This window comes from Arachis hypogaea, chromosome 13 (genome assembly GCF_003086295.3).
Source record: "Arachis hypogaea cultivar Tifrunner chromosome 13, arahy.Tifrunner.gnm2.J5K5, whole genome shotgun sequence".
In the NCBI taxonomy this organism is placed as follows: domain Eukaryota; kingdom Viridiplantae; phylum Streptophyta; class Magnoliopsida; order Fabales; family Fabaceae; genus Arachis; species Arachis hypogaea.
The window spans coordinates 93,589,501-93,602,801 of NC_092048.1; the positions used below are offsets into that span (position 1 = coordinate 93,589,501).

General features: G+C 40.2%; 2 non-coding genes across 2 annotated transcripts; both read right to left on the reverse strand.

Moving 5' to 3' along the window:
• Positions 1-234: 234 nt before the first annotated feature.
• LOC112738447 (small nucleolar RNA R71) lies at positions 235-341 on the reverse strand. The gene has a single exon (XR_003169407.1). It is a non-coding gene; the product is annotated as a small nucleolar RNA R71 (small nucleolar RNA).
• Positions 342-11,019: 10,678 nt separating this feature from the next.
• Positions 11,020-11,123, reverse strand: LOC112739562 (small nucleolar RNA R71). The gene has a single exon (XR_003170494.1). It is a non-coding gene; the product is annotated as a small nucleolar RNA R71 (small nucleolar RNA).
• Between the last annotated feature and the right edge of the window lie 2,178 nt (positions 11,124-13,301).

A 13,301-nucleotide genomic window follows, 5' to 3' on the forward strand; every position in this document is an offset into this window, starting at 1 on the left:
AGAGGAAGTGTCTAAGAAGACCCCAATCAACATCTAACCACCTTCCTGAGGATATGCGATACTGTGAAGTCTAATGGTGTTCATCCTGACACTTATAGACTACTTCTATTCCCTTTCTCACTCAAGGACAAAGCATCTAAATGGCTGGAATCCTTTCCAAAGGAGAGTTTAGCAACCTAGGAAGATGTGGTGAACAAATTCTTGGCAAGATTCTATCCTCCTCAACGGATCAACAGGTTGAGAGCTGAGGTACAAACCTTTAGGCAGCAAGATGGTGAGACTCTATATGAAGCATGGGAGAGGTTTAAGGACCTAACAAGAAGATGCCCGCCAGATATGTTCAATGAATGGGTGCAGTTGCACATTTTCTATGAAGGTCTTTCATATGAATCAAAGAAGGCAGTAGACCACTCATCTGGGGGATCTCTGAACAAGAAGAAGACCATTGAAGAAGCCATAGATATCATTGAGACTATAGCAGAGAATGACTACTTCTATGCTTCTGAAAGGGGCAACACTAGAGGAGTGATGGAGCTAAACAATATGGATGCACTGCTAGCTCAAAACAAGATGATTACCAAGCAATTAGCTGACCTCACCAAGAAGATGGAGAGGAATCAAGTAGCAGCAATCACCACTTCAGCAGCAACCCAAGAAGGAGTGAATGAAAAAGCAGAGGGTGATCAGGAACAAGCCAACTACATTGGGAATTCACCTAGGCAGCACTATGACCCATACTCCAAAACATACAATCCTAGTTGGATAAACCACCTAAACTTTGGGTGGGGAAATCAACAAGACCAAGGCCAAGATAAGAGACGCCATAACCCCAACAACAATGCAACTCACCAACATTCTACACAGAGGTCATACCAACACCCACCCAACAACACTTCTCAACATTCATACCAAAGTCAAAAAGGCCCTTCTCATCCTTCCAATCGAAGAAAGACTATCCAGGATTGAAACCCTACTTGAAGGCATATGCAAGGAGATTCAAGATAACAAGATGTTCAAAGAGGAGGTGCGAGCCAATATCAAGAATCAGGGAGACACCATCAAGAGGCTGGAATTTCAAGTGGGATACCTATCTGAGAAGATTCCCAAACCTACTGATAGCTTCCCAAGTGACACAGAGAAAAATCTAAGAGGTGAAGCAAAGAAAGTCAGATGGGAAGATTACAAGATGGTTACTATAAGTGATAAGGAGACTGAGGAAGAGCTGAACAAACCATCAGAACAATCTGAAGATACATCAGCAGGAAAGCAGGAAGAGAATCCTCAGGAAACCACAATTACGCAGAAAGAGTTACTGAGGCTCTATACACCCTTTTCCCAATTACTAAATGGTGGTGTAGAGAAGAGAATATACTCAAGGTTTCTTGACATATTTGCATCCCTCCATGTAAACATACCATTCATCAAGGCTCTCCAACAAATGCCCTCATACATCAAGTATATGAAGGAGCTGCTGACCAGGAAAAGCTCACTCAAGGGAGGATAAACCATAGTGATGAACAAGGAGTGCAGTGCTCTCATTCAACCATAGCTGCCTACAAAAAGGAAGGACCCAAGGAGTTTTCACATCCCTTGTGCCATAGGAGAAATAATGTTTGACAAAAGACTCTGTATCTGGGAGCAAGCATCAACTTAATGCCTTCATCCCTTATGAAGAGGCTGCAAATCAATGAGCTGATGCCCACAGACGTAGTTATCAGGCTGGCAGAGAAAACTCAAAAACAAGCAATTGGAGTGGTTGAAAACGTGCTGGTGAAGGTTGGGAACTACTTCCTTCCCACAGACTTTGTCATACTGGAAATGGAAGAAAGTCACCTTCACCCAATCATATTGGGAAGACCATTCTTAGCTACAGCCAGAGCGCTCATAGATGTGGAGCGAGGAGAGCTAATACTAAGGATATATGACGAACAACTCACCTTCAACGTCTTTAAACCCTCACAAGAAGCAAGTCAGGAAGGCAAGGAACTAAGGGCAGAGCATGACAAAGCAATGATGGGAGAAAAAAGCATTGAAGCACAACCTGTACACCCTGGAATTCCTTTGGGTGATGAACAAGAGAATCAGCAGCTGTCACAGCTAAAGGAAACTCAAGTGGAGCCAAAACCACCAGAATCATATGAGACCAGCAACAAAATCTCCCTAAGGAAAGGGACTACAAAGAGCAGGATAACAACAAAAGAAACAAAGAAGAAAGTACCAAGGAGATGGAGGAATAAAAAGATCCCTATAGAAGATTTCTCTCCAGGGGATAAAGTGATCTCAGCTTACTTCCTAGATATCCCACCTCATCTCCCCACCATCCCATCTCAATTACCTAAGGTTTTCACCATCAACAAAGTTCTCTCCCTAGAACATGTGGAGATCATTGATGAAGCCAATGGATATAGGTTTACTGCAAGAGGGGAAGATCTGAAGCATTACCAACCACCATGACAAAGGCAGAACGTCAAGCTAGTGACGCTAAAGAAGCGCTTCATGGGAGGCAACCCATGTTTTACATGCTTTTAAAGTAGTTAATAAAGCAAGGTTCATGGATCGCAATTCAACTTTGACATATCCTTGAATAAATCCTTGTATGCAACATATAGTGAAGAACAAGTTTGGTGTTCAAGGCACACTAAGAGGACATGAATGCAGCTCATAGCATGTCACTCTTAGCACCTTGAACAAATCATCTTACACCACATTGCCACAAACTAAGTTTGGTGTCACCAAGGTTGCATACATGGAGATTTAATTAGTCAGTTGGTTCGCATTTGTGAATAGCACTTAGTAGTTGACAACAAAAATTTTAAAAAGTAGTTACTCTTTCTTGTCTTTTAAAGTTTATCGCCACTTCCCACAATTTTAATTTTTCTTTTATTTTGTAGGAGGATTAATGGGACAATTAAAGGGTTCGGCTGCCACAAAAGGAGAGGATTGTACACGTGTCTCCAGGGGGATTGCATTGGAAATTGTTGCCATGCAACATTGGAAGGAGAACAAGCTTGGAAACTGAACTAACCCCATCATAAAGTTGATGATCCTTGTGCTCATCCCATGCTAAACCCCATCCGTCCATCACGCAACCACCCCATCAATCCACACCTTCTAATCACCGACCACTTCTCTATATAAGTGGTTCTTAGTTCATAACCCTTCCACATTCCAATTCCCATTCCTTATACTCTACACCTCCGGAACTCAAATCCCTTCACTACACTCTATCCAAACCCAACCGAATTCCACCACTCATCACTAACCTCAACACCTTTACTGTCCAAAAGTCACTCATGGCATCATCAAGCTCTAAAAGAAGAAAGGGGAATGAGCCTTTGGAGCAACGCCCTTTCGATTAAAAGAAGTTTAGAACTTTTTATCATGCACTCCAATTTGGATGGATGACTGATAAGGAGATCAAATATGAGCTAGGCTTTCAAGTCAAAAAAACTGAGTGCCCAGAAATCATAGAGAAGGTAGAAAAGAGAAGATGGGAGCTCCTCACCGATCCGGTCACCGCAAGAATAAATGCAACGCTCGTGAGAGAGTTCTACGCAAATGCGGTGAGGTATGATAAGAAAGAGGAGTCTGATATAAGCTTTGTGAGAGGAGTGACGGTGGATTTTAGTCCCACGAGCATCATGAGAGTGCTGAAGCTACGAACTATACCATTTGAGGAAGAGAATTATCAATCTCGAATAGATGGTAATCCTAATTATGACCAGATTGTGAAAGATATCTGCATACAAGGGGAAGACTGGATGAGAGATCCCAATGGAAAACCCAAATTTATTAAAAGAGGTGATCTCACCCCTGAAGCAAATGGATGGTTCAAAATTGTAAGGAGATCCATCCTTCCTGCCAGAAACAATTCAGAGGTGAATCTTAAGAGAGCAATAATGGTGCAATGCATACTTAAAGGGGGAGAGATCAAAGTGCACGAGCTCAAAGCCCAAGGCATTAGGAAGATGGCTGAGAAAAGTGATTCTGGAGGAAGGTTAGGCTATCCCAGTACCATTTTCCGCCTGTGTGACAAGGCCGGGGTAGTGTTCGAAGATGAAAACCCCGAATGGATAAAAGTTGGTATTCCAATTACTGTCCGGCGTGTGCATGCTGTTACATCTCCCCTACCTCAACGAAGGATAAGAAAGAGGGTAGCCCAGCAAACTGTAGAAGGGGAAAACCTAGAGGAGTAAGCCGTAGCCACCTTGAACATGCACCAATTACAAGAAGCCATTGATGGCTTATCTAGGCAATATTGGGAGAATCAAGAGGCACAGAAGGAGCTTCAATTATAGATGATGGGCCGTCAAGAGGAATCGCTCTCGAGATGGATGAATCAACAAGGGGAGTGGCAGAAGCAAATGATGGAGCAGCAATTGGAACAAGGAAAACAATGGGGTGAATCCTTCTACAGAATAGAACAAAGGCAAAATGAGCAACAAGAATCTATCCAGAAGCTAATCAACATCCAAGCACATCAAGGTGCACACATACATGAGATGCATCGAAAACAAATAGAACAAGCAGAACTCTTTGGCGAGCACAGGGCATTCTCTGAAGGGTTTACATGAGTGAAAGTGGAAATCATGTAAACATGCTAGCCAGGCTCGGATACTTAGTCGGACAGCTACCTATAGTACATTCGGGAATCACAAAATATGACGAAGTGAAGGATGAGTTAGCATGAGAAGAAAGAGAAAGGGTGGAGAAGAGTCATGAATCAGTAAGGAAGGCACTTGAAGACTGGAAAAGAGCCAGACTAGCACGGATACAAGGAAGCACAAGTGGATGCAAAGAGGACAAGCAAGAGGGAGAGCATGGGCAACCCCATGATTAAAAGGTGGTGGAGTTCCCTCATTGTCCCATCTTTTTCAAGTTTTAAATAAGGAAAATCATGTATGAAATAGAACATGCTTCCATGGTAGTTTAGAATTTTCAATTCTGTTTTTAGTATTCTCCTTGCTTAGGTCTATGATTGCTAGTCAAATTGCCTGTTTTCAATTCCATCTTGCTTATTGTATGCTTTTCCTTTTTAAGCTAAATAAAAAGAGATGTTCTGAAAAACCAGAGTGGAGTTCATATTGTGGAGTAAGTTCTTAGATTTGTGGTGTAGTAATCACTTAGCTAAGTTGGTTCACCAACAAGGTGGGAAGGCAACTATCTGTCCTAAATCTTATGCTTGAAACACACTCCATGAGACTAGCTAAATAATAAGATCCTAATAAGAAAAAGAAAAAGAACAATAAGAGATGAAAAGGAAAGAAAATAAGGAATAAGACTAGGCACCAAGGGCTTGAATCTTGAGGGATGTGTCTGTGGTGCTCTTGTACCAAGGATCTGCTTGGATGAATAAGTTCTTAGGAGTGCTTCATCACTTGGTAACTTGGGTTAACTAACCCGGGATTATCAACTGAAAATCCACTATCAAGAGCAACCTTGCTACAGAATATTTAGTAATCCAAAGAGGTGCTAGACACCAAGACCTCAAGGGAAGAAAATAACAAACCATGTGCCTGTAGTGTGCATGTATGGGGGAGAGAGACTTGAGGGAGTAAGTCCTTAGGGGTGCTTCAACACCTAGCACCTTGAACCAACTGGTTCGGGAGTGTTGACTGAAAGCTTATTTTAAAGAGTCGCCCCCTCACAGAGCACTTAGCCTAAGGATGAAATAGACCTTGGAAAGACAAAGGGATCAATGAATAATAGTCTCAAAGGGTGCAATCAAGTGAGTATTCCAAGGCATGATAAAGGTCTGAAAGCCAGTAAAGGAATGAACCTAAGTTGCTATGCATGAAACCCCATAAAACCAAGAACATAACTTCCACAATAATGATTCATTCATCTTGTCATTTCATTCATCATTCTCTTGTTCCAGTACTTGCTTAGGGACAAGCAAGCTTTAAGTTTGGTGTTATGATGCCAGGGCATTTTGGCCAGTTTTACTGACCTTTTCTTTACTGTTTTAGGGTAGTTTCATGCATTTTCTTAGGAAATAAGCAAGTTTTGGGTAGAATTTCACTTACATCTTGATTCAAGCAAACATTGTACACTTCACATGATTTCATGAGAATTATGCATGAATTAAATGACAAATTGGATGATGCATGTCCCATGACTTGGATTAGAACTTTGATACACTCTACTGCTTGATTTCAGGACAAAGGAAGCAAGGAAGAACCACGTTAACAGCCACGTTAGTCTAACTAACGTGACCACTAACGTGGAAAGGGAGCTAGCTTGCAACGTTAATGAGAAAAGTAATCACCAATAATGTCCTCGAAGCCATCATAGCCCACGTTAAGAGTCACGTTAACTAAGTTAACGTAAACTCTAACGTGGAAGAAGAAAATGAAGCCAATGTTAGTGACACTCACCTTTGTCACAAACGTTGGACCAAGCTCATATTGGCCACGTTAGGAGCCACGTTAACTCAATTAACGTGGACTCTAACGTGGGGAAGCAAAAGAATGGCCAACGTTAGTAACACTCACCTTTGTCACTAACATTGGACTAAGCCACTTTGAGCCACGTTAACTTAGTTAACGTGGACTCTAACGTGAAGGGAGCAAAGAATCGCCAACGTTAGTGACACCCACCTTTGTCACTAACGTTGGAATGAGCCACTATGAGCAACGTTAACTCCCACGTTAACTTAGTTACGTGGAAGCTAACGTGGAGGAAAGAATGATGAGCCAACGTTAGTGACACTCACCTTTGTCACTAACGTTGGAGATGGCTATCACTACCACGTTAGAAGCCACGTTAACCTAGTTAACGTGAACTCTAACGTGGGAAGTAGGGGTGTTTTGGAACGTTAGTGATGAGCGGATAATTTATACGCTTTTTGGCGTTGTTTTTAGTATGTTTTTAGTAGGATCTAGTTACTTTTAGGGATGTTTTCCTTAGTTTTTATGTTAAATTCACATTTCTGGACTTTACTATGAGTTTGTGTATTTTTCTGTAATTTCAGGTATTTTCTGGCTGAAATTGAGGGACTTGAGCAAAAATCAGATTCAGAGGTTGAAAAAGGACTGCTGATGCTGTCTGATTCTGACCTCCCTGCACTCAAAGTGGGTTTTCTGGAGCTACAGAACTATAAATGGCGCGCTTCCAATTGCGTTGGAAAGTAGACATCCAGGGCTTTCCAGCAATATATAATAGTCCATACTTTGGCCAAGAAATGACGATGTAAACTGGCGTTCAACGCCAGCCTTCTGCCCAAATCTGGCGTCCAGCGCCAGAAAAGGATCCAAAACCAGAGTTGAACGCCCAAACTGGCACAGAAACTGGCGTTCAACTCCATAAATGACCTCTGCACGTGTAACACTCAAGCCCAAGCCCAAGCACACACCAAGTGGGCCCCGGAAGTGGATTTATGCATCAAATACTTACTCATGTAAACCCTAGTAGCTAGTTTATTATAAATAGGACCTCTTACTATTGTATTAGACATCTTTGGACGCCTGGTTCTTAGATCAGAGGGGCTGGCCTCTCGACCATGCCTGGACCTTTCACTTATGTATTTTCAACGGTAGAGTTTCTACACTCCATAGATTAAGGTGTGGAGCTCTGCTGTTCCTCAAAGATTAATGCAAGTACTACTGTTTTCTATTCAATTCTTCTTATTTCTCTTCTAAGATATCCATTCGCACCCAAGAACGTGATGAAGGTGATGATTATGTGTGACGCTCATCATCCTTCTCCCTTATGAACGCGTGCCTGACAAACACTTCTGTTCTACATGAATTAAGCTAGAATGAGTATCTCTTAGATCTCCTAACCAGAATCTTCGTGGCGTAAGCTAGAATGATGGCGGCATTCAAGAGAATCCGGAAGGTCTAAACCTTGTCTGTGGTATTCCGAGTAGGATTCAATGATTGAATGACTGTGACGAGCTCCGAACTCGCGATTGCAGGGCGTTAGTGACAGACGCAAAAGGATAGTAAATCCTATTCCAGCATGATCGAGAACCGACAGATGAATAGCCGTGCCGTGACAGGGTGCGTGAGCAAATTATTCACTGAGAGGATAAGATGAAGCCATTGACAAAGGTGATGCCTCCAGACGATTAGCCGTGCCGTGACAGGGCATTGGATCATTTTCCCGAGAGATGACCGAAAGTAGCCATTGACAGTGGTGATGTATCACATAAAGCCAGCCATGGAAAGGAGTAAGACTGATTGGATGAAGGTAGCAGGAAAGCAGAGGTTCAGAGGAACGAAAAGCATCTCCATTCACTTATCTGAAATTCCTGCCAATGAATCTACATAAGTATCTCTATCCCTTTTATTGTTTATTTTAATCTAATAAAGAATCATGTTTAAATCCGCCTGACTGAGATTTGCAAGGTGACCATAGCTTGCTTCAAGCCAACAATCTCTGTGGGATCGACCCTTACTCACGTAAGGTTTATTACTTGGACGACCCAGTACACTTGCTGGTTAGTTGAACGGAGTTGTGTCCACACATAGTAAAGAGCCATAAAAATGATTCCATACAATAACAAAGAGTACTACGTTAATGTGATCACAATTTCGTGCACCAAGTTTTTGGCGCCGTTGCCGGGGATTGTTCGAGTTTGGACAACTGACGGTTCATCTTGTTGCACAGATTAGGTAATTTTCTTTTTGTTTTCTTTTCAAAAATTTTTCAAAAATCTTTCAAAAATTCTTCTTTGTTTTCGAAAAAAAAATGTTTTCAAAAATAAATTATTCTATGGCTTCAAAATTTTTAAGAATGAATTCTAGTGTTTCATGAAATATGTTGAGTCATATCTGGCTGTAAAGCCATACCCAAACTACTTTGGGATTGGTATTCAACTAATCACTCCAGCCCATGTAATTATATGTTGCAGCCTGGCTGGCTGTAAAGCCATGTCTAATTCTTTTGGATAGAGCATGTTAGGCTTGTCATGTCTGAATTACACTCATATTTTGATTAAAGCTTGGCTGGCTATTAAGCCATGCCTGACCCTTTGATTGGAGCTTTAAGACTAACATGGCAAGATTCCTGGAATTCATATTAAAAATTTTGGAATCCTTATTTTTTCTTTTAAATTTTCGAAAAATATAAATAAAAATCCAAAAAAAAATTAGAAAATCATAAAAATCAAAAATATTTTCTGTTTCTTGTTTGAGTCTTGAGTCATGTTATAAGTTTGGTGTCACTTGCATATGCATCTTGCATTTTTTCGAAAATATCATGCATTCATAGTGTTCTTCATGATCTTCAAGTTGTTCTTGGTAAGTCTTCTTGTTTGATCTTGATGATTTTTTGTTTTGTGTCTTTTCATGTTTATCATATGCATTCTTGAATTCTTAGTGTCTAAGCATTAAAGAATTCTAAGTTTGGTGTCTTGCATGTTTTCTTTGCATTAAAAATTTTTCAAAAATATGTTCTTGATGTTCATCATGATCTTCATAGTGTTCTTGGTGTTCATCTTGACATTCATAGCATTCTTGCATGCATTCATTGTTTTGATCTAAAAATTTCATGCATTGCATAATTTTCATGTTTTTCATAAAAATTTCAAAAATAAAAAAAATATATTTCCCTTTTTCTCTCATCAAATTCGAAAATTTGAGTTGACCTTTTCAAAAATTTTTAAAATCAAGTTGTTGCCAATGAGTCAAATCAAATTTTCAATTTGAAAATCTTATCTTTTTCAAAATCTTTTTCAAAAATCAAATCTTTTTCAAAATTCTTAGTTATTTTCGAAAATTCCAAAAATATTTTTCAAAAATCTTTTTCTCATTTTAAATCAAAATTTTCGAAAATAACTTAAACAATTAATGTTTTGATTCAAAAATTTGAAGTTTGTTACTTGCTTGTTAAGAAAGATTCAAACTTTAAGTTCTAGAATCATATCTTGTGATTTCTTATGAATCAAGTCATTAATTGTGATTTTAAAAATCAAATCTTTTTCAAAACTAATTTCAATCATATCTTTTCAAAAAAAATATCTTCTTATCTTATCTTTTTCAAAAAAAAAAAAATATCTTTTCAAAATATCTTCCTAACTTCTTATCTTTTCAAAAATTTGTTTCAACTAACTAACTAACTTTTTGTTTGTTTCTTAACTTTTTCAAAACCACCTAACTAACTCTCTCTCTCATTTTTCGAAAATATCTCCCCCTTTTTCAAAAATTTCTTTTTAATTAACTAATTATTTTTATTTTTATTTTTATTTCAAAAAAAAAATATTCGAATAATACTAACAAATTTTCAAAAACCATTTTCAAAAATCACTAACTCTTTTTCAAAAATATTTTCGAAAATTTCCTCTCCCCCATCTTACTCTATTTATTCATTCATATCCTAACATCTCATTTCACCTCCTTCCATCCTTACAGTTGTGTTTCTTCCTTTACATCACATTCTTTATCTCCACATCTTTTCTTCCACTCACACAGGGATCCTTATACTGTGGTATAAAGGATCTCCATTATTATTATCATTTTTCTGGCCATTCTTCCTTGTCATATGAGCAGGAGCAAGGATAAGAACATTCTTGTGGAAGCAGATCCAGAACCTGAAAGGACTCTGAAGAGAAAATTAAGAGAAGCTAAAATACAACAATCCAGAGATAACCTTTCAGAAATTTTCGAACAGGCAGAGGAGATGGCAGCCGAAAATAATAATAATGAAAGGAGAATGCTTGGTGACTTCACTGCACCTAATTCCAATTTACATGGAAGAAGCATCTCCATTCCTGCCATTGGAGCAAACAACTTTGAGCTGAAACCTCAATTAGTTTCTCTGATGCAGCAGAACTGCAAGTTTCATGGACTTCCATCTGAAGATCCTTTTCAGTTCTTAACTGAATTCTTGCAGATATGTGATACTGTTAAGACTAATGGAGTAGATCCTGAAGTCTACAGGCTCATGCTTTTCCCTTTTGCTGTAAGAGACAGAGCTAGATTATGGTTGGATTCTCAACCCAAAGACAGCCTGAACTCTTGGGATAAGCTGGTCACGGCTTTCTTAGCCAAGTACTTTCCTCCTCAAAAGCTGAGCAAGTTTAGAGCTGATGTTCAAACCTTCAGACAGAAAGAAGGTGAATCTCTCTATGAAGCTTGGGAAAGATACAAACAGTTGACCAAAAAGTGTCCTTCTGACATGCTTTCAGAATGGACCATCCTAGATATATTCTATGATGGTCTGTCTGAGTTATCTAAGATGTCATTGGACACTTCTGCAGGTGGATCCATTCACCTAAAGAAAACGCCTGCAGAAGCTCAAGAACTCATTGACATGGTTGCTAATAACCAGTTCATGTATACTTCTGAAAGGAATCCTGTGAGTAATGGGACGCCTATGAAGAAGGGAGTTCTTGAGGTTGATACTCTGAATGCCATATTGGCTCAGAACAAAATATTGACTCAGCAAGTCAATATGATTTCTCAGAGTCTGCATGGAATGCAAGCTGCATCCAACAGTACTCAAGAGGCACCTTCTAAAGAAGAAGCCTATGATCCTGAGAACCCTGCAATAGCAGAGGTAAATTACTTAGGTGAACCTTATGGAAACACCTATAACTCAACATGGAGAAATCATCCAAATTTCTCATGGAAGGATCAAAAGCCTCAACAAGGCTTTAATAATGGTGGAAGAAACAGGTTTAGCAATAGCAAGCCTTTTCCATCATCAACTCAGAAACAGACAGAGAACTCTGAACAAAATGCTTCTAATTTAGCAAATCTAGTCTCTGATCTATCTAAGGCCACTGTAAGTTTCATGAATGAAACAAGGTCTTCCATTAGAAATCTGGAAGCACAAGTGGGCCAGCTGAGTAAAAGGATCACTGAAATCCCTCCTAGTACTCTCCCAAGCAATACAGAAGAGAATCCAAAAGGAGAGTGCAAGGCCATTGACATAAGTGCCATGGCCGAACCTATGAGGAGAGGAGAGGACGTGAATCCCAAGGAGGAAGACCTCCTGGGACGTCCAGTGATCAATAAGGAGCTTCCCTCTAGGGAACCAAAGGACTCTGAGGCTCATCTAGAGACCATAGAGATTCCATTGAACCTCCTTATACCCTTCATGAGCTCTGATGAGTATTCCTCTTCTGAAGAGAATGAGGATGTCACTGAAGAGCAAACTGCCAAGTTTCTTGGTGCAATCATGAAGCTGAATGCCAAATTGTTTGGCATTGATGCTTGGGAAGTTGAACCTCCCTTGTTCATCAATGAACTAAGTGATCTGGATCAACTGACATTGCCTCAGAAGAGACAGGATCCTGGAAAGTTCATAATACCCTGTACCATAGGCACCATGATCTTTAAGGCTCTGTGTGATCTTGGTTCAGGAATAAACCTCATGCCCCTCTCTGTAATAGAGAAACTGGGAATCTATGGGGTGCAAGCTGCTAAAATCTCACTAGAGATGGCAGACAGCTCAAGAAGACAGGCTTATGGACAAGTAGAAGATGTATTAGTAAAGGTTGAGGGCCTTTACATACCTACTGATTTCATAGTCCTGGATACTGGAAAGGAAGAGGATGAATCCATCATCCTAAGAAGACCTTTCCTGGCCACAGCAAGAGCTGTGATTGATGTTGACAAAGGTAAAATAGTCCTTCAATGGAATGAGAACTCCCTTGTATTCAAAACTCAAGGATCTCCCTCTGCAACCATGGAGAGGAAGCAGGAAAAGCTTCTCTCCAAGCAGAGTCAACCAGAGCCCCCACAGTCAAACTCTAAGTTTGGTGTTGGGAGGCCACAACCAAACTCTAAGTTTGGTGTTGAACTCCCATATCCAAACTCTAAGTTTGGTGTTGGAGAGTTTCAACAAAGCTCTGCACATCTGTGAGGCTCCATGAGAGCCCACTGTCAAGCTATTGACATTAAAGAAGCGCTTGTTGGGAGGCAACCCAATGTTTATCTAATTCTTATTTTTATTGTTTTTCATGTTTTCTTAGGTTCATGATCATGTGGAGTCACAAAATAAACAAAAAAATCAAAAACGGAATCAAAAACAGCAGAAGAAAAATCACACCCTGGAGGAGCATCTGTCTGGCGTTCAAACGCCAGAACAGAGCATAGTTCTGGCGCTGAACGCCCAGAATGGGAGCATCCTGGCGCTGAACGCCCAGAACAAGCATGGTTCTGGCGTTCAACGCCAGAAATGGCAGCAAAGGGGCGTTGAACGCCCAAAAAGGGCACCAACCTGGCGCTGAACGCCCAGAGTTGTGTGCAAGGGCATTTTACATGCCTAAATTGGTGCAGGGATGTAAATGCCTTGACACCTCAAGATCTGTGGACCCCACAGGATCCCCACCTACCTCATCATCTCTCTTT